This window comes from Ambystoma mexicanum, chromosome 5p (genome assembly GCF_040938575.1).
Source record: "Ambystoma mexicanum isolate Mex_15411 chromosome 5p, UKY_AmexF1_1, whole genome shotgun sequence".
Lineage (NCBI taxonomy): Eukaryota > Metazoa > Chordata > Amphibia > Caudata > Ambystomatidae > Ambystoma > Ambystoma mexicanum.
Window position 1 is genome coordinate 234,088,379 of NC_090930.1, and position 20,416 is coordinate 234,108,794.

The following is a 20,416-nucleotide window of genomic DNA, read 5'->3' on the forward strand; positions in this document are numbered from 1 at the left end:
CTGTGTCGGGTTCTAGAGATAGCTAAGGATGTTAGGTATCAGTGACAGGTGAAATTTAGTGTCTATCTTTAAAACTGAAGGTGTTATAGAGGTTTTCGTGAGAGGCATCCTTGCAAAATAGGCGTGAAAAAGGGAAAACAAATTTGGGTTTAAAAATTACAGATATTATATATATATATATATATATATATATATATATATATATATATATATATATATATACTATATTAGGGACTACGAAAAAGAAAATGCCACACAGGAATCAGTTATTCATGGCCGATCATAACTCTTCATGCGTGATACTCTAGTTTCCATTTGGTTTGGGAATTACTTTTCTTAATCAAATCAATAAGGAGTTATGGTTTAATAACACAGATGAGAGAAAAGTCAGTGCAAGGATAGTTCTACGATAGTATGGTTCTGAATTAAAGATAGGGTAGGTTTGAGATTGGGATCAAACAATGCAGATATATTATGAGTCACTGTTCTTCCTATTCATACTTATCGCCTTTGTAATTAAATTGGACCGTCAGTTCTGGTCACTGGATCGGGCAGGTCTACTGGCAAACAGGCACCTCTGGAGGGATTTGTATCAGCGACGCAGTCTTGGTCAAGTTTGGACTGCACCTCAGACTGGATTTGGAAGGGCCCATTCCGGTTACTGGACACAGTAGATAATCGGATGCAAGCTTTCAGCGGGCAAGCCTAATGGTAGCCAGCCAAGCTGAATTAAAATTAAGTGCCTTCAAGTTTGGTATTTTTGCAATGGGGTCAGGCCAGCAATAATTTTGTAATGCTAGAATCTGGATTCTGCAAAGAAATCTGGATCTTTCAAAGAATTCTGGAGTCAGCTACAAGTTGAAAAATTCTGCAATAAGGTGCTGCGCGGACATCTGGATGGGTTCTGGAAGCTGTGTGTTCTAGAAGCAGTGTGTTCTATGTGTAGTGCCCTTCCTATATTTATCCAGTACAAATTTGATGACATGGGCAGAACTTCAAAACACCCCCCCCCATCTCTGTGAGTGGCTACATGCTTGCGCTTTGTTTTGGTTGGCAGCCTAAACAGAGCTTTGATCTTATGACAGGATTTAGGAACTCCCACCTGGATTTTTACCCAAAACATACTTTTGCACAAATGTACATTTCTACCATTATGTACCCTTATAAAATTAGACCCATATTTTTCACATTTGATTGTCTACATTTACATACAATTTCCATTTTTGTGAGAACTGTATTGGTCATTCTATGGATTTTTATCAATTTTACCCATTACACTTTGGATTAATCATTTCTAATTTGATACACCTCTGGGCTCTGATCAGTGGATTGTGTACATACAATGTTAAGCTTGCAACATTAATAGTTTTGCCACAATCAGTGTTTTAGTGTCTCTTTGGTTCCTTATGTAGTAAGAACTCCTAGCACATCTTCAGCTGTCTAGCATGAGTTCAGATTTATACGTTTTTATTTTTCACTTGTCTACTTATTTTGGCTGTCATCTTAAATGTCATAACGTTCTGAGGCCAAAACAAGTAATTTCTATTGAAAATCTAGTCCAGTTTTTTTTCTTACATCCAAAGTGAGCAGATGGCCAGTCCTTTGAAGTTCCCTGAGAAACCTCCCCCACATCCTGCTCCTCCTTGCAGAGGCCAATTCTCAGCATGTCCTTTGTTCTTTGGTCAGCCAGCAGACAAATGTCTAATGCAGCCCCATTGAGTCGCTTACTGGGATTATACATGAACCATTTACAGCCATTAGCCTTCCTGTTATCAAGGGAGTGTCAAACGGAGATGTCAGTTATCCCAGACCAGGCACTGTCAGATGAGAATTCACATGGGGATTGGCCCCAGACTGGGCTCTTGTACATTAAAGTATTTTCATTTCAAATGTAAAATATAAGCACAGTGTATGAAGGATTTAAACATTTTTAAAAAATGATCCCTTCACCAACATGCTTGAAATAGTGGATTTTACAATTTTTCAGGACAAAGAAAATACTTTTAAGCTGAGTTTTACAGCCAATTTCGTTAGGCAGCTGTCAGGCTATGATGCCTGGATTCCTCTGACTGCCTGGAGGATCCATGATTCCAGAATGCTTTCCTTTCAATCATTCACTGGGGAAAATAACTGAATTTAGCACCAAAACAGCACTTTGAAGATTGCCACTGATTAGGAAACTATATTTAGGGGCATGTTTGGATTTTAGCCATTCTGTCAACTTGTTCCCAGTGACAGATGACAGTTGACAGCAGTGATAACAGATGGCAGATGCCAGCAGTGATTCCTGCTTTTAAACAACTTTGCCGGTGTATGTGGCAGGGCGTGTAGCTCTTTTGGTGGGTTATGAACTCTGCGCAATTTTGCAGTCTTAATGCGCACCGGGGTTATTGCCTCCATTCTTGGCAATTTCCTTTCCCCATTGGCAAAGGGGTGCAGTGTGGCGCAGTGGCATGGATAATTATACTCCACAAAATGAAATACAAATAAAAGCTTCACACGTTTTAATGACATGCCAAAATACATGTCAACATATCCCTTCTTACTTCTTACTATACCCATCCCGCCTATCTACATACAGTATATTTCCATTCACTTTCACAGCTCACCTCCAACAATTAAACATTGAATTTGAATTGTAGCTTTACTGTGCTTGCAAAGGTTTCTAAAGCAAGTTGTGTTCATACACGTAATGTGACTTGTGTGGGTGTGAACTTCGTATACATTTAGGCACTACAGAACCACCACACCCTAACACACAAATGCAAACAACCATTGTTTCTAGTCTTGGATTAAGCCTATAGAATTGTTGACAATCCGTTTGTGAGTCACTCAAGTCCTTTTCTAAATTCAGGGTGACCTATTTGTGATTAGGTTGGTAGTTAACATACTGTAAATCAAACAAAGCACTGAAAAAGTTATGCAAATCATCCACACAGCATCCAACTTACAATCAAGGTAATAGTGTGTCATGCAAAGCAGGCACTATTGCATGTATTTTAGCATATATGATAGCTTGCACGACATTGATGTGGTTGTAATTCTGTAATGTATTTATTCTTGCTCAGAACAGGAAGATGCTGTTCCCCGAAAGCAAAAGGCCCATGAAGAGTAGAAGTCTTGGTACAGTTGTTAGGATGCAGAACATTGAACCTGACTTTTTGGGGGACTTCTTACTACTTACTACTCTATCTCCTAGTAATATTTTTTTGTTTCCACTTTAAGTATACATAACTGCGTTCCTTTAAGAAATATGATGTGCAGCTGGTGCAATTCATGAACAGGAAGGTTTTAGCCCCTCCCTTAGATCCACCATTAATTACACTTAGGGAAAAAGTCACAATCATCATGGAGGGTTTGCCAGGGGAACCAGCTGCTACCGCTGGCTCTCCCTCTGCTACCCCTAGACCTATCCTTGAGACCCCTGGGCCATTGGACAAAGAAGCAGTGCCAAGAGCAGATATCTGTGTTGCAGCTGAAAACTGATGTTATAAATGCAGCCAAATGTGCCACAGATTTTTTTTTCACCTGGAATCTAGATCTTGTTAGGTTGAGAAGTAACAGGGATGCAGGAAAAACCATGAAGACACCATCACTAACAGTTTGGCAGTCCATTAATGAAGAATGCCTGAATGTTTGGGTTCAGAGGTGTGGATGTCAGTGCAGCTATTACCCAATACTGTAGCAACAAGAACGGTATGGGGGCTGGGACTACCTAGCTGGGAATGGGAAGGAACAGCCTGCAGTATTCAATTACAGGACAGCATTAAGGCACATCTCATCAATAAGTTACAATAATTGTGGGGTGTAACCTGAAAAGGATGCACTAGTCATCCAAACTTAGTAAACCAATTATTTTGAAGAAACACCAGAGTTTGTTACATTTAAAGACGTGTTATTGGAAAGACTGTGCAATTTACATATATTAAGGGCCATAGCGCTGTTAGCCAGCATACACTATTTCCAAATCTCAACAATGTTTCTCATTGTCTGCTTTGCACATCCAGTGAGCCACTGGGCCTGTGATGAGAGGGGTGTGCCCCAGTGATTTCTGCCACCACTCCTGACTGTACACTGTGTGACCTGACCCAGCACTGAGAGACCTTCATCACAGGCACCCTATAGCTAAACGAAAGGTGAGAAAATGAATTTTCATGAAGTTGCCCTCCGCCTTTGAAGTTAAACATCTGTTGCTTCATCAAGGAACAATATATATATATTACACGGCCACGGTGGTGGCCGTGTAGTTATGGTTAAGTTGCTGTTTCCATAGGAAGAGCACATTTTGGGCGGCTTATAACTTGGCTCCCCCTGGAGGAATCTACACCAAACTTTGCAAAAAAAAGTGTATGGACAACTGTGAATTGTTTTGCAAATATTGGTGATGTTTGGTCCAGGGGGGGAAAAGTTATAGGGGGGTCCCAAAACGTCTTTTTTTCCCATAGACTGAATGGGGGAAAACTATGTGCACGTCTACAGCCCAAATGGCTGGACGGATTTTCACCAAATGTGCGGCAGGAGCTTGGTCCCGAAATCGTGCTTTTGTAAATTTGATGCCAATCCGTCCAATAGTTTTCTTTAAAATGACCAAAAAGTACATCTGAAAAAATTAGTGATATCTATGTCCACTCCGTGGACACACTTCCCTGTTCGCTCCGCGGACAAGATACCGATTGGCTAATCCATAGCGTCAAGTTCGTGGACATGTGGCGCATTCACTGATTGGATGTTGAACAGCGTGAAGTGCGTCAGATTCTGTCGCTGCGCCCACCATCTTTCATTCGTGTTTTGGTGTACGCGGACATCGATGCTAACACATATAAAACAACACACCATTGCACTTGTTAACCGAGGCAGGCACCTGCACTGTTTGATGGAAAACAGCGGTTCTGCAAGTGTATGGGAGTAGCAGTTCTCATGAAGGCATTCAGATATGTTGTTGCAAAGTCAGAATGTATTTTCATTCTGAGTGAAGGTCACTTGGTTTGCTTTTTTGCTTGCGAGCTCAGTAGGCCCATGCATCCGACTGAACCCATAAGGGTCAATTGTTTTTTGACCTTGAGCGAAAGGGAAAATTCAGTAAGAATGCAGGGAGTGCAAGTTTGGAAAAAATACCATTTGATAAGGTTATGTATTCAAAAAGTTTGGAAGACACATGTAATATCAGTTGAAGAAGATACATCGCTGTCTGGGTTTAACGAAGACAATGGAGACGGTAAATATCGTGCAAGTTTACTTTTGGCGACTCTACACCGGAACGAGTTTTAATTTTTTATTACCAGAACAATAAATTAGGCGTTGTAACTGAGGTACTATCTTTCTGTGTAGTTGTATTTTTTTTTTAAACTTATGGAGAGTTCAGATTCTCGCCGTTTGTAGTCTATCACTAGGTTCACCCATGTTCAACGCTATTATTTCTTTAAAATGTCATCTATGACCACATCGATTTGTGTATCAGTATCCACGCTCCTTTTGTCTTTTTTGAAATTGTTTGGTAAAGGTTGGGTATTGATACGTATTTTCTGTTACGTTTTGGCATTTTAACTGAGGTACTATCTTTCTGTGTAGTTGTCATTTTTTTTTTAATTTATGGAGAATGCAGATTCTCGCCGTTTGTAGTCTATCATTAGGTTCACCCATGTTCAACGCTATTATTTCTTTAAAATGTCATGTATGACCACATCGATTTGTGTATCAGTTTCCACGTTCTTTTTGTCTTTTTTTAAATTGTTTGGTAAAGGTTGGGTATTGATACGTATTTTATGTTACATTTTCCCAACAGCTTCATTCTGCCGTACTGTGATTGCCATGGATTCCAGATGCCAAGTGAAGGATTTTTGGGAGCCAGATGCACGTACTTGTGACCGGCTGCCTAACTGTCACTGTATTGTGGGACGACGGGCATGGCCCCATTTGTCCATACCCTGGAGTGGCCATTAGGAGTAACATAACATCTTTTATGGTGGTGTAGGCCAAAGTTCATGCCGACGTCTTGGAAATCACTGTGCGACCGAAGTGGTTGCTTTATCGAAAGCGAATACTTTGTGTATGCAAATAGATCAATGTGTGCCTCAGGATTAACATTTTCAATGACGACTGAACAAATACAGTTACTATTTGATTGAAAATGGGAATAGTCTGATGGCTCGGACAGTTTATTATGAAATTAAAGTACTTTACAAATTCTAAAATTGTTAATGTTTTCCTTTAAAAAACACTTTATTATTCCAAAATGTAACGTGCTACGTTGTACTTCGCTGTGTATTCATTTGCAGGTTTTGCGTCACGGCACGTAGGTGCTTATGGGCGCATTTGGCTATGGTAGACAGGAACGTCATCCAAAAAAGTGTATAATATCATAAGGGTTGGTTATGTGACGAGATGTCGGAGTGTTTTCGTATTACACAAGTGTCGTAATGTAGTTAAAAAACATAGCGGTATATGTTTATTGACTGAGGGGTAGGCTGCAGCCGTGGGGAGTGGGCAGAATGTCGGGGTCATGGTATAAGGTCATGATCCGCACAATGTGGCTACTGGCCATGACCAGAAGGGAGAAAAGATAGGATTACAGTGGCCATTTCCACCTGGGACTGGCTTTGTGGTAAAGTTGTTCGACATTACGATACATTTGAAAGGGAGGAGAAAAGTGCTGGAGGTAATATGTTAACAGCGTTTCCTTTTTGCTTTTTGCAGGCTGCCATGGAAAACGAAGAGGGGGCATGTATGGAACAACCGCCTTCCCTTTCTATGTTGGCCATCTTGGAAAAGGATTTTGTTTTCTAATCCGGGGCGCCACAGGCGTCTCGTGTTAGAACAACAAATCCTCTTTTTCAGTAGCACACGTTACTGCTTTGCAAATCTAGATTGTTAATGGCAAATATTATTGCGTCTATGTCCTTTACTGAGAAGTATAAAGTAGATGGAGTGTATGCAATTTTTTTTATATATATTTTTAAACTGTGAAAGGTGGTTCTTAAAGGAACATTTACTTTGTTTACGTATGGCTTTTTTTTGGGAAGGACAGCTAAGAAGGAAAGTTGTGGACGGAAATGAGCTAAGAGGCATCAAACAGTAATATGGGGGGTAGGTGGACAGGGGAAAATGTTCTGCTTGTGTTATTTGTAAGGTAGGGGCAGTGTTTCTCATGCTCCTTCATTACAGCAGTGGTGCTGTTTCTTGGGAAGGAGGGATGGCCTTAGCTCATGTCGTTTTCAGATAACTAGTACTTTTGCTAAAAGTATCTACTGTGTACTACATTGTTAATGGCTGACTACGAATAAGTGTTCGAGCTGTGCAAGGGATATGTTTAAGATGGAAGTTCCTACATCAGTAAAAATTGTATTTCCAAACTGTCCACGAGGCATACATCTTATTGTTAAGTGTGTGCGGATTCTCAGACACGTCACCATACTGTGTGCCAGCATATGGTCATGTGGCATTCTCCGCAAGGTGTGCAATGAAGTCAGATGTTACTTTATATTATGGTTACGTGCTACTACTACAAACCGATCAACTTTAGCAAAAAAACTTTGTTAAAGTGATGTTATGATTAAGTTGCGCTACTAAAAAACTATTCAATTCAGTAAGTAAAACTTTGTTAAAGGGACGTTATGGTTAAGTTGCCCTACTAAAAACCTGTGAAATTCAGTAAAAAAAACTTTGTTAAAGGGATGTTATAGTTAAGTTGATCTACTAAAAACCTATGAAATTCACACCAAAAAAACTTTGTTAACGGGACCTTATGGTTCGAAGTAAAACCGAAAAACCCTTAAATTTGCCAGTTATGGTAAGCTAAGCAACCATAACTTACGCCACCACTGTGCAGTGCTAACACTAACACCCAGGACATCAAAGATGACATCAGAAATGTCATTGATGACATCACTGATGACATCACATGTACATTTACTTTGAATGAAAACTCTGTACACGGTATTCTTATTATAATGTTGACCAAAAAGTGTCAAGGATCATTGGAATAAATATCATGTGCTAATTAGTGCATTAAGCAACGCATTGATATACGTAGCATTCTATTATGAAGTTTGATGCAGTATACTAAGGTACTCATGTAGAAACATAGGCATTGTGTGCAGCATACATGATGGAGGTGCAATATTCATAAACTTGCCATGTTGAACAGTGAAATGATAACTGTTTTCTTGTTAGAATTTTGGCTACTGTGAAACATGTGATAAGTAGGTAATAAAAACCACTTACTTCATAATGGCATTATTATAGACAAAACACTAAGGGGCCGATTCATGGAACAAACGTGCGCCGAAAATCTTTGCGCAAGCAGGCGCAAGCGCGAAAAAACAGGTGCACGCGCACGCGTGCGAATCATGGAAGTCCCTGCGCGTGTTTTCCTCAGGATGTGCGCCAAACCCGTGCATGGCGCACACGTCACTGCAACATCCCGAAAGCGCACAACCTCGGCGCATACACCAGAAAGTGGGCGGAATACGGGGCGTAACGTGCGGAATGGGGAACAATGCGCGAAAATAAGGGCGTATTTCGGGGGTGCGCGAGAAGTGGCACACGCGATTGAGTGGGGTACGTGTATTTCGGGGGTGCGTGGGAAGTTCCACACGTGATTGAGCGGGGTACGTGTATTTCGGGGGTGCGCGTGAAGTTCCACACGCGATTGAGCGGGGTACGTGTATTTCGGGGGTGCGCGGGAAGATCCACACGCGATAGGCCTTGGGCGAGCGGGGTACCACTCACCGTCTGCGTGTAGAAGAACGCGTAGCCAACACCCACCCGCTGTGAAGTAATAGCGTGTGAACCCCAATGCCTGGAAAACACACGCACCGCACCCCTCGGAAAGCACGTACAGAGCAATGGAAATCCACGTGGGATCTTCAAGCCCTGCCAGGGCAACGCCTGAGCGCGATATGTCACAGAAGCGTTTACGCGCTAAGGGCCTTTCCTCTAATTACACGCTGACGTGCAGAATTTTCACGTGCCAAATCACTCTGTATCAAGCTGGCCACGTGTAAGCACACGGAAGAACACGCTCCTGCCCAAAAGGCCAAATTACTGCCCCCAGAGCCCTGAGCAGCCTCCCACGAGCCATTTGCTGCTGCCTGCCTGCCTGCCTGCCTGCCTGCCTGCCTGCTGCCACCGTGCCCTGCCATTTGGTGCCTGCACATCAGCCATCTGCAGGGGTCCAGTTGCTGTGTCCACCCCTGCTGGAACAGAAGACTCCCGACTGGGATACTATCACTCCACAGCCCAGCCCCAGGACCCAGTTGCCCACCCGCGCCTGCTTCGGGGGTCACCATGTCGGGGCAAACACCATCCAAGACCACTGGTGACCCCCAGCCAGAGGGGCAGAGGGCAACCAGCTTCAGTCAGAAGGAAGTTGGTGTCCTGGTGGAGCATGTCCTGGGGCATTATGATGCCCTCTTCGGATCATCACGCGCCGACAAGGATGGACGGGACAGGATCTGGACGGACATCGTGACTGCCATCAACGCGGAGGGGGTGGCAGTCCGACTATTCCATCATGTCAAGAAGCGCTGGGAGGACTTCAGGTCCAGGACCCTCAACAAGGCCCGGCGCCTCCTGAAGGCAGCGGATGCTAAGGGGCCACTTGTCGGAAGATCAGATGAGGGTCCTGGAACGCATATCCCCAGCGCTCCACGTCCAGGTCCTTGAGAGGCAGACCCGTCTGGAGTCGAGCAGTAAGTGGCCAAGCATTGCTGTGTGTGACAGAGCATGTTGCAGTGTGCTGGTTGTCTGATACTTGCCTGTATGTGTGACATAGGCCATGTACGCGTGTGTGTGTGCAGGGACATCATGGTCATGCATGTGAGACCAGTAATGTGTGAAGCACACGGTTGGTGTATGTGTTTAAATGCTACATGGGGAGCCCTATGCGGAATGGACACATGAGAGCATGCCAGTCTCTGTTCCTGGACATGGGTGGGGGTGAGGGATGGGTGATGATGCCATGTACATGTATGGTGTCCATGTCTGTGTGTCTGACCTGCGTGTCTGTGACTTGTGAATGCCATGGATGCATGACACATATCTGTGTCAATGTTCAGATTCACTGATGCAGCCTAGCTATCCTTGCATCCACTGTGTCTGGGGTGTACGAGTCCAGATGGATGAAAGTACGGTGAAGTGTGCATGTGATAGGCATGAACCATGATGCATGTGAGTTCAAAAACAACATTGTATGTTTGTACAGTCCCTTGGACATGTAAGCAAATGTCCATAGCATGCGCCATGCCTGTTACTGCATGTGTTTTGCCTGCACTGACCCATGTGTTGTGGAGGCACATGATGGAAGTGATCTTTGACAGTGCCACTCGTCTGCTATTGCTTCCTGTCTAGGGGACCATTGCACAGTACCCTGATGCTTGTGTTCTATGTCTCCCTCTACACAGCGCAAAGTGAGGAAGAGGGTGGAGACGGCGCTGTGGAGCAAAGCGGCGGGGATGCCCCCACAGCTGCAGCGGAAGGGGTGGGTGAGCCCCCACAGGGGCTTGCAACAGCGGAAGACAGTGTGGAGCCATCCAGGTTGGTGGTTTCCACAGAGGAGGAGGAGAGGAGGAGGCCGCTACTGAGCCGCACATGGGGCCTGGTGGGGGCATCCCTGCTGGTGCACTGTGACTGCACACCATGCACCAGCAGGGATGCCCCATCCCAGGTCCGTCCGCAAGTAGGGGGGATGTCCATGTCATCTGACTCCCCCTCCACCTGCGGACGAGGGGACCCCTGGCCGTATGGAGAAGGTCCTGATTGGTGTTGCGTTGCGCACGCATGACATTCGTGATGACGTGCGTGCTTCCTGGGGGGAGCACGCACGTCATCACAAAGAGCACCGTGCCAACGTGGCCCAGAGCGGTCGTGGTCAGGGGTCTCATACATGTGTCGGGCACTCTGGCGACCCTCTCCTCCTCTGTGGAGGCTATGCGCCAGTCGTTCTCCATGCCGTCTTCCGGCCCAGATGCCACCAGGGCCCCCTGTGGACCTGCTCCAACCAATGCAGCCAACTCGGTGGGGATCCCATCCCTGCCACAGTCGGGAGTCGGAGGTCCAGCAGGGGTGGACACACCAGCAACTGGACCCCAGCAGATGGAGGATGTGACGGCAAAATCGGGCAGGGCACGTGCACAACGGCGTTGGTGGATTCCATCAGCCTGAATGCCGTCGTGCTGGCACAGGCAGTTGCGTCGGAGGCAGCGGCAGGATCGACGTGGGAGACATCATGGCTCGGGGCCATCAACATCAGGGGTGTCATGATGCCCGCTCCCGGGGAGCCAGTTCAAGCCCTGCGTCCCCGAAAGCGGACATCCAGTCCCCAAGGAAGGACCCAGCAACCCCATATAAGGGGCCCTTTGCACAGTGTCCTGGCGCCTATGGCGCCAGGCTTATAAAAGACATCAGTCCTGGTGCCATGGGCGCCAGGCTCATTATGGAAGTGCTTGGGTGCACTTACCTGATGCAGACCATGCTGCAGGATCCAGGTCTCCTTGAGGCCTGAAAGGAACTACTTTACCTGTGGGACCAATTTACCATCCGGGCGTGGTCGGGGAAGGATACATACCTGATTGGAGGAAGGATACATACCTGGAACTTCTTCCAAGGCTATTTAAACCCCACCCGAACAGCCACACGTGCTTCGCGGTGTTCTGCATCTAGCAGCTGGACGCTCACCGTGTCTGCTCCTGCATCCTGACTTCTGCCACGCCTGCCAGCATCCTAGATCACCTGCAAAGGAAGAGAAGAAGAGAACAGAAGAAGGAAAAGTCCTTACCTGTAAAAACCGCATCCCGGAGACATCTCGCCGACAATCCTGAAAAGGATGACTTTTATTTAAAAGCTCATCATGTCGATCGCTGCAGCGCCGCATTCCACTCACCTTTACAGGGCGCCTCCATGTTCAGCAGCGATCATCCGGATTCGCAGTCACGCCCCAGCGCCTAGGGAGAAAAAGACCAGAACAAAAGGTGAGAGAGAGAAGGGAATACGGAAAGCTAAATCTCCATGTTAAGACGTACCTGTTGATTCATTCCCGCTTCATTTCAGGTCCGCGCCGCATCCTGGAATTTCCGGACCCCGGCCGCTAAGGGGAAATAAAGACATCAGCGTTAATGAGCGAATGAAAAGACATTACCAAAAAACGCTCATTAAACACTTACCTGATTTCTACAAGGATTTCACCTCTCATCTCGGGTCGGTGCCTGTTCCCCAGCATTCCGTACCCCGGCCCCTATGGGGAAAAAGACACTAGCATTAGTATATTAATGCATGGACACAAGGGGAACCTCTTATCAAAAAACTTACCTGGAAGCCAAGCAAGTTTGGTTCTCACCAATCTGAAAATCCAGTGAAGTAACTGGATACCAATGCGCCCCTGCATCAGAAGCAGGATGGAGAGCTCATCCTTCCAGACCCTAAGGTGAGACGCTACGAGGAATCACAGAAGGGTTTCTAGGAGGGTGAGAGGGGAATGTAGGAGGCTGATTGCATTACCCCGCAGACAGTTAATCCCTATTTTTGCCTACAGAAGGATACTTCTGCGAGCCAGACAAGCCAGATTTGGGGGCCCGGTCCAGTCCGTCTTCCGAACCCTGCACATCACCTTAGAAGAGGTCACAGCAGCGCAAACCAGGCCAGCGCCTCGTGAGAGTCAGGTGAGCGTTACAGAACGCGAAGACTTCCTACAAATTCCCACCCAGGTGCTATGGAAAGTTCTGAGACTGATCAGTTGGCCCAATTACTGGGAGAATTACGGGCCGAAGTACATGCCGCTCGTCAAGAGACTAATGCACTCAGGAGGTAATTAATAACATCAAAGGAAAGAACTAATGACCTGGCCATACAGCTTTTGCAAGGTCAAGCTGGGCAAACTCCTCTACCCGGTTCCAGAGGGAACCCCGCTCCTGTGGTTTCCAGTAACCCTGTGCAGATTAATCTACCTGGAAACATGCCGCTGGCCCCACCCGAACGCTTTGCTGGGGACCCCAATCGATTTGCCGTATTCATGAATAAGTGTCGTTTGCACTTCCTATGCAGACCTTGGGCCTTCCCTAATGATCAGACCAAGGTAGCCTTTGTATTGTCATATCTCAGCGGCTGCGCTGCCGATTGGTCAGTTCCACTGGTTACTCAAGATGACCCGATTCTCCGTGATTTTCAAAGGTTTCAAGCAAGCATGGAAAGGTTATTTGCTCGACACTCTCAGGGGCAGGCTCTGGATGACGAACTTCTATCCCTGCGACAGGGCAATCAGGACCTCCTATCCTATATTGCAACCTTTAATAGACTAATTGTGGAAACTGGATGGCCAGAGGATAAAAGAGTCACGTTGTTTTATCGAGGGCTATGCGGAGAACTTAAAGATGTCTTGGCCCAAGTTGTAAATCCGCCCCAAGAATGCACAGAGTATATAGACTTAGTGGTCCAATTGGATCACAGACTTCAAAACAGAAAAGCAGATCGGTCCAGGTTTGAGACCCCGGTGTTGGTCAAGACCCATGCTAATCCCAAGGGAGTTGATGTCTCTGAGCCTATGCGAATTGGAGGGGTTAAAGGACCCTTAACTCAAAAGGAACGTGAAAGGAGGCGGCAGTTAAAATTATGTCTTTATTGTGGGAATTCTGGACACTTTCTACGAGATTGCCCGGCAAAACCGCCCCGAAAGACGGTAGAAGCCGCTGATAAAAACCATGAAGACTCTGTTTCGGGAAACGACTCCGCCCGACAAGTGTAGGGGTCCACTTGCCGAGCTTGAAAACTAACTCTCAGACCTTGCATTTCATTGTGCCAATGGTTCTCGTAGATCCAGAACAGCCTAAGCGGTTGCATGCAATAAAGGCATACATTGATAGTGGGGCTATTGGAAACTATGTGGATCGTGAATTGGTCTCTAGGATTAACCTCCCTCTCCGTCCTAAAACCAGCAAAGATGTCATCACCACAGTCGATGGAGTTGAAATTGCCTCTGGACCGGTAACACATTCCACTACTGAGGTGACTCTTATTGGTCCCAACGGCCATCGGGAGGGTGTTGTGTTTGATGTAATCAAGGCTCCACAGTTTCATGTTATTCTTGGAATCCCTTGGTTAGAGACACATAATCCTCGAATTGATTGGCGAGCTAAGAGAATAACCTTCCCGGATTGTACACAAACCTGCTACCCAAAAAAACTGAAGATTAATCTAGCATCTGTAACCTCTGCTTCCATGCAACTACCTCCGGAATACCAAGACTTTCAGGACGTCTTCCAAAAGGAACAGGCCAACACGTTACCCCCTCACAGATCGTACGATTGCCAAATCGATCTGGTGCCCGGTGCACAACCCCCTTGTAGCAGGATTTATGCCCTTAGCGAACCTGAGAATCTGCATTTGAGACAATATTTCGATCAATACCTAGCTAATGGTTTTATTCGCCCGTCAAAGTCCCCGGCATCCTCGGCTTTGTTCTTCGTGCCCAAAAAAGAAGGCAACCCTAGAACTTGTATCGATTACCGCGCATTGAACCAGATAACTCTTAAAAACCGTTATCCTCTGCCCCTGATCCCTGAACTCCTTGACCAGGTGAAGGACGCTTTCATATACACCAAGTTAGATCTCCGGGGGGCTTATCATCTGGTACGAGTTAAAGAAGGCGACGAATGGAAAACTGCCTTCCGTACTAAATACGGATTATTCGAGTACCAGGTGATGCCTTTCGGATTGTGTAACGCGCCGGCTGCCTTCCAATACTTCATGAATGATGTCCTTCGGGAACTCATCGATGTTTGTGTTGTCGTATATATCGATGACATTCTGGTGTACTCCTCTTCGGAATCTGATCACAGAAAACACGTCAGGGCAGTACTTGAAAAACTGCGTCAACACAAACTATTTGCTAAATTGGAGAAATGCGTTTTCCATACCACAGAAGTCGAGTTTCTAGGTTTCATCCTGACACCCAAAGGAGTCCGAATGGACTCAAGAAAAGTGGATGCTATCCTCAAATGGCCATCACCTAGCTCTGTAAAAGGGGTTCAAAGCATGCTCGGCTTTGGCAATTTCTACCGCAGGTTTATCCCGGAATTTTCACGTGTGGTACAACCCATTACTGCACTCTTGAGGAAAAATAAACATTTTAAATGGTCTGAAGAAGCCGAGCAGGCCTTTCAGGATTTAAAAGCTAAGTTTACCTCCGCACCTATATTGAAACACCCGCATCCTGATCTCCCTTATGTCGTCGAGACTGACGCATCCAGCCTAGCCATGGGAGCTGTCCTGTCCCAAAGAGATCCCGAAACCAACCACCTGCATCCCGTAGCATTTTGGTCCAGAAAATTCTCGGCACCCAAGGTTAATTATGCAATCACGGACAAAGAACTGTTAGTCATTAAGTCCGCTTTTAAAGCCTGGCGGCATTATCTGCTTGGCGCTCGACATACCATCACAGTGATCACTGATCACCGGAATTTACAGTATTTGAAAACCGCCAAGGCTCAGTCATCCGATGGGCTTTGTTTTTCGCTGAATTTGATTTCGTGATTACCTATCGACCTGGCTGCAAGAATGGCAAAGCAGACGCCTTATCCCGAATTGGAATGGGAGAATCTGATACAAACTCAGAACCAGTACCAATAATTCCCGAACAGAGGATTCTAGGCATGACTTCATTACAGACGCTTGAAGACATTCAAGCCAGAGTGAAACAACTGCTGGACCCTACAACCTTACAGGATTGGATACAAAAGGGATCAGACTTTACCATAGATAATGATTTACCTTATTTACAAGTACGCTTATTCCTGCCACATAAGGAATTACACGAACTAGTTATTTCCGGTTATCATGATGCATTAATAGAGGGACACCCCGGTATTGCCAAGACAGAGGAAAAGGTGAAACGACAATTTTGGTGGCCCTCTTGGCGAAAAGATGTTAAATCTTTTGTGATGTCCTGTGGTGTTTGCGCCCAAAATAAAAGTCAAAAGAAAAGACCAGCCGGTCTCCTTCAACCTCTAGACAGCACCCTGGCACACCCTATCAATGGATTTTATTACGGACCTACCTCCTTGTTCGGGGTACAATACTATTCTGGTACTTGTGGATTTGTTTTCCAAAATGGCCCACTTTATTCCTTTGAAAGGTTTACCTTCAGCTTCTGTCCTAGCCAAAGAATTTCTAGAAAATATTGTTCGGCTACATGGATTCCCATCTATACTAATCTCTGACCGGGGAAGCCAATTCATTTCCCACTTCTGGTGCAAATGTTGTCAAATGGCGCAGATCGATGTAAGATTATCGACCAGTCACCACCCTCAGACCGATGGTCAGACCGAGAGGACAAATCAGACCCTTGAGCAATACTTACGGTGTATGTTACAGCAATCTGAAAGCAACTGGAAAGACATTCTTTGGATAGCCGAATACGCATATAATAATTCGGTACACTCTGGAACTGGCCACAGTCCTTTTTATACTTTGTTTGGGCATCACCCTCGAACCTCAAACCTTGACTCACCTCAGAACCTCGGAATGCCTGCAGTAGAACATCTGCATTCTACAATTACCCAAGCCTTCAAAGAGGCAACTACGCATTTACAACAAGCCAAGAGAAAATACAAGGAGAATGCTGATTTACATTGGAGTGAAGCACCTCCGTATCAGATTGGGGATCAAGTGTGGTTAGCTACCAGACATTTACCACTCAAAGGGCCTCGAACTTTTAACCCAAAATATCTCGGACCTTATTCTATTACGGCAATAATTAACCCAGTGGCTGTTAAACTTGATTTACCAGCTAGTATGCGAATTCACCCTGTTTTTCATGTGTCACTTCTGAAACCAGTGGTACCCGAAACCCGACTACTCAAACCTCGAGAACCTATCCTAATAGATGGGGAGCCCGAATTCGAAGTGAAGAACATTTTAGACTCAAAAATGCTTAGGTCAAAACTGTTCTACCTAATTGATTGGAAGGAGTACGGACCTCAGGAGAGGTCGTGGGAACCCAGCGACCATGTGCATGCACCTCGATTAGTCAGGAAATTCCACCGACTCTTCCCAGACAAACCAAAACCCCCGGAGGGAACAACCTTGGGAGGGGCCTGGGGGGGGAATGCTGTCATGATGCCCGCTCCCGGGGAGCCGGTTCAAGCCCTGCGTCCCTGAAAGTGGACATCCAGTCCCCAAGGAAGGACCCAGCAAACCCATATAGGGGCCCTTTGGACAGTGTCCTGGCGCCTATGGCACCAGGCTCATAAAAGACATCAGTCCTGGCGCCATGGGCTCATTATGGAAGTGCTTGGGTGCACTTACCTGATGCAGATCATGCTGCAGGATCCCGGTCTCCTTGAGGTCTCCTTGAGGCCTGAAAGGAACTACTTTACCTGTGGAACTAATTTACCATCAGGGCGTGTTTGGGGAAGGATACATACCTGATTGGAGGAAGGATACATACCTGGAACTTCTTCCAAGGCTATTTAAACCCCACCCGAACAGCCACACGTGCTTCGTGTTGTTCTGCATCTAGCAGCTGGACGCTCACCGTGTCTGCTCCTGCATCCTGACTTCTGCCACGCCTGCCAGCATCCTAGATCACCTGCAAAGGAAGAGAAGAAGAGAACAGAAGAAGGAAAATTCCTTACCTGCTAAATCCGCATCCTGGAGACATCTCGCCGACAATCCAGAAAAGGAAGGCTTTTATTTAAAAGCTCATCGCGTCGATCGCTGCAGCGCCGCATTCCACTCACCTTTACAGGGCGCCTCCATGTTCCATGATCATCCGGATTCGCAGTCACGCCCCAGCGCCTAGGGAGAAAAAGACCAGAACAAAAGGTGAGAGAGAGAAGGGAATAAGGAAAGCTAAATCTCCATGTTAAGACTTACCTGTTGATTCATTCCCTCTTCATTTCGGGTCCGCGCCGCATCCTGGCATTTCCGGACCCCAGCCCCTAAGGGGAAAAAAAGACATCAGCGTTAATGAGCGAATGAAAAGACATTACCAAAAAACGCTCATTAAAGACTTACCTGATATCTACAAGGATTTCACCTCTCATCTCAGGTCGGTGCCTGTTCCCCGGCATTCCATACCCCGACCCCTATGGGGAAAAAGACACTAGCATCAGTACATTATTGCATGGACACAAGGGGAACCTCTTATCAAAAAACTTACCTGGAAGCCAAGCAAGTTTGGTTCTCACCAATCCGAAAATCCAGTGAAGTAACTGGATACCAACGCGCCCCTGCATCAGAAGCAGGATGGGGAGCTCGTCCTTCCAGACCCTAAGGTGAGACGCTACGAGGAATCACAGAAGAGTTTCTAGGAGGGTGAGAGGGGAAAGTGGGAGGCTGATTGCATTACCCCACAGACAGTTAATCCCCTATTTTCGCCTACAGAAGGATACTTCTGCGAGCCAGACAAGCCAGATTTGGGGGCACGGTCTAGTCCGTCTTCCGAACCCTGCATATCACCTTAGAAGAGGTCACAGCAGCGCGAAACAGGCCAGCGCCTCCGTGGGAGTCAGGTGAGCATTACAGGGGTGCAGGCATCGGCCGGAGGGCAGGAGAACCCTGGAATGGGAGTGGCTTCCGTGTGGGAGCGGTTGGGCCAGCAGATAGGTGCGGAGCGGCAGCGGGCAGAGGAGGAATGGCTCACAATGGTCAGGGCGGAGAACTCCATGCGGAGGGCGCTGAGGCGGGCTGAGTGCCTCGAGGGTCTTCGCAGGGAGTTGGAGCTGGACACTGCTTTATCCCTGCGAGACCTCGGGGCCAGGGAACATGCCCGCCTCCAAGCCATTGAACAGGAGTTCGATGATGCGCTGGCCCATGACAACATCCAGTGAGCCGTTGGACTAGCCCGCTGCCCTTGTAAATAGTTATGTAGTTAGTGTTAGGTTTCCTTTGCTTTTTTCTTGATTTTGGACCTTTTGGACAGTGGCCAACATTTTTGTATATATTTTTTTTATTACGTAGTATTTTTAGATAGGTTTCATTTCTTCAGTTGGGATCATGGACCCTGGATTGTTTATCTGTATATAGTTGACTGTTGGATTATGGATTTTTTTTTGATTTACCCATCGAGCAATGGTTTTTGGTTTTGTTTTTCCCTTGGATGTACTTTTTTGAACTGTGACTTTGGACACCTTTCCTTTGGATTATGATTTGTGGTTTTTCATTATTTTACGGACATGCTGCTTTTTTGATTTTAATTCCCATTGTCGTTTGTTTATTTTTAATCCCATTTATATTGCTTTTAATACATTTTTTCCATCAAACTTCAATGTGTACTATCATATCATTGGTTTCATGCATGTCATGAGATTGGTTTTGAAATTCACTTACACCCATTGTGTGTATGTGAGGGACATGTGTTCATTTACATACTTGCCATTGGGGTTGTATCATGTAATTGGCAATTCTGAGTGGGTGGATGCAATACTTGGGTGGGTGTTTGGCATGTGGAGGCTGCCCATAAGGGCCAGGGATCTAGATTGTGATGACGTGTTGGCTGGGGGACATGTGTCAGGGCCTGCTGGCAGTTGCCTCGCAATGCTGGTGGGTGGGGGTGCTGGAAGACATGTGTAGGGGCCTGCTGGCAGGTGCCTCGCAATGCTGGGTGGTGGGGGTGCAGGGGGACATGAGTGGGACATGAGTGGGGGCCTGCTGGAAGGTGCCTCGCAATGCTGTGGGGTGGGGGTGTTGGGAGACATTTATGGGGGCCTGGTGGAGGATGCCCTGCACTGCTGGGGGGTGGGGGTGCTGGGAGACATGCATTGTTGATCAGTAGTGCAAGGTGACATGTGGCTTGGCTGGGGGGCATGCCCATGGTGGATGGGCTGTGTGCGGGACATGAGCAGGGGTGCAGGGTAGTCCCCCGTGTTGTGGGCTGCCTGCGGTGCCGTGGAGGTTGTAGAGCGAACACCTGGGAGGACCTACATGGCCAATTCACGTGTAGAACTCCACGGAACCCCTGAAATACACGTACCCTGCTGAAATTGCATGTGAAACTTCCCGCGCACCCCGAAATACACGTACACAGGACATTAGCGTGTGGAACTTCCCACGCACCCCTGAAATACACGTACCCTGCTGAATTCGCGTGTGGAACTTCACGCGCACCCCGAAATACACGTACACAGGACATTCACATGTGGAACTTCCCGCGCACCCCTGAAATACACGTACCCAGCTGAAATTGCGTGTGAAACTTCCCGCGCACCCCAGTAATACACGTACACAGGACATTCGCGTGTGGAACTTCCTGCGCACCCCTGAAATACACGTACCCAGCTGAAATCGCGTGTGAAACTTCCCGCGCACCCCGGTAATACACGTACCCCGTTCGCATGGGGCTAATCACGTGTAGAACTTCCCGCGCACCCCTGAAATACACGTACCCTGATGGAATCGCGTGTGGAACTTCCCGCGCACCCCTGAAATA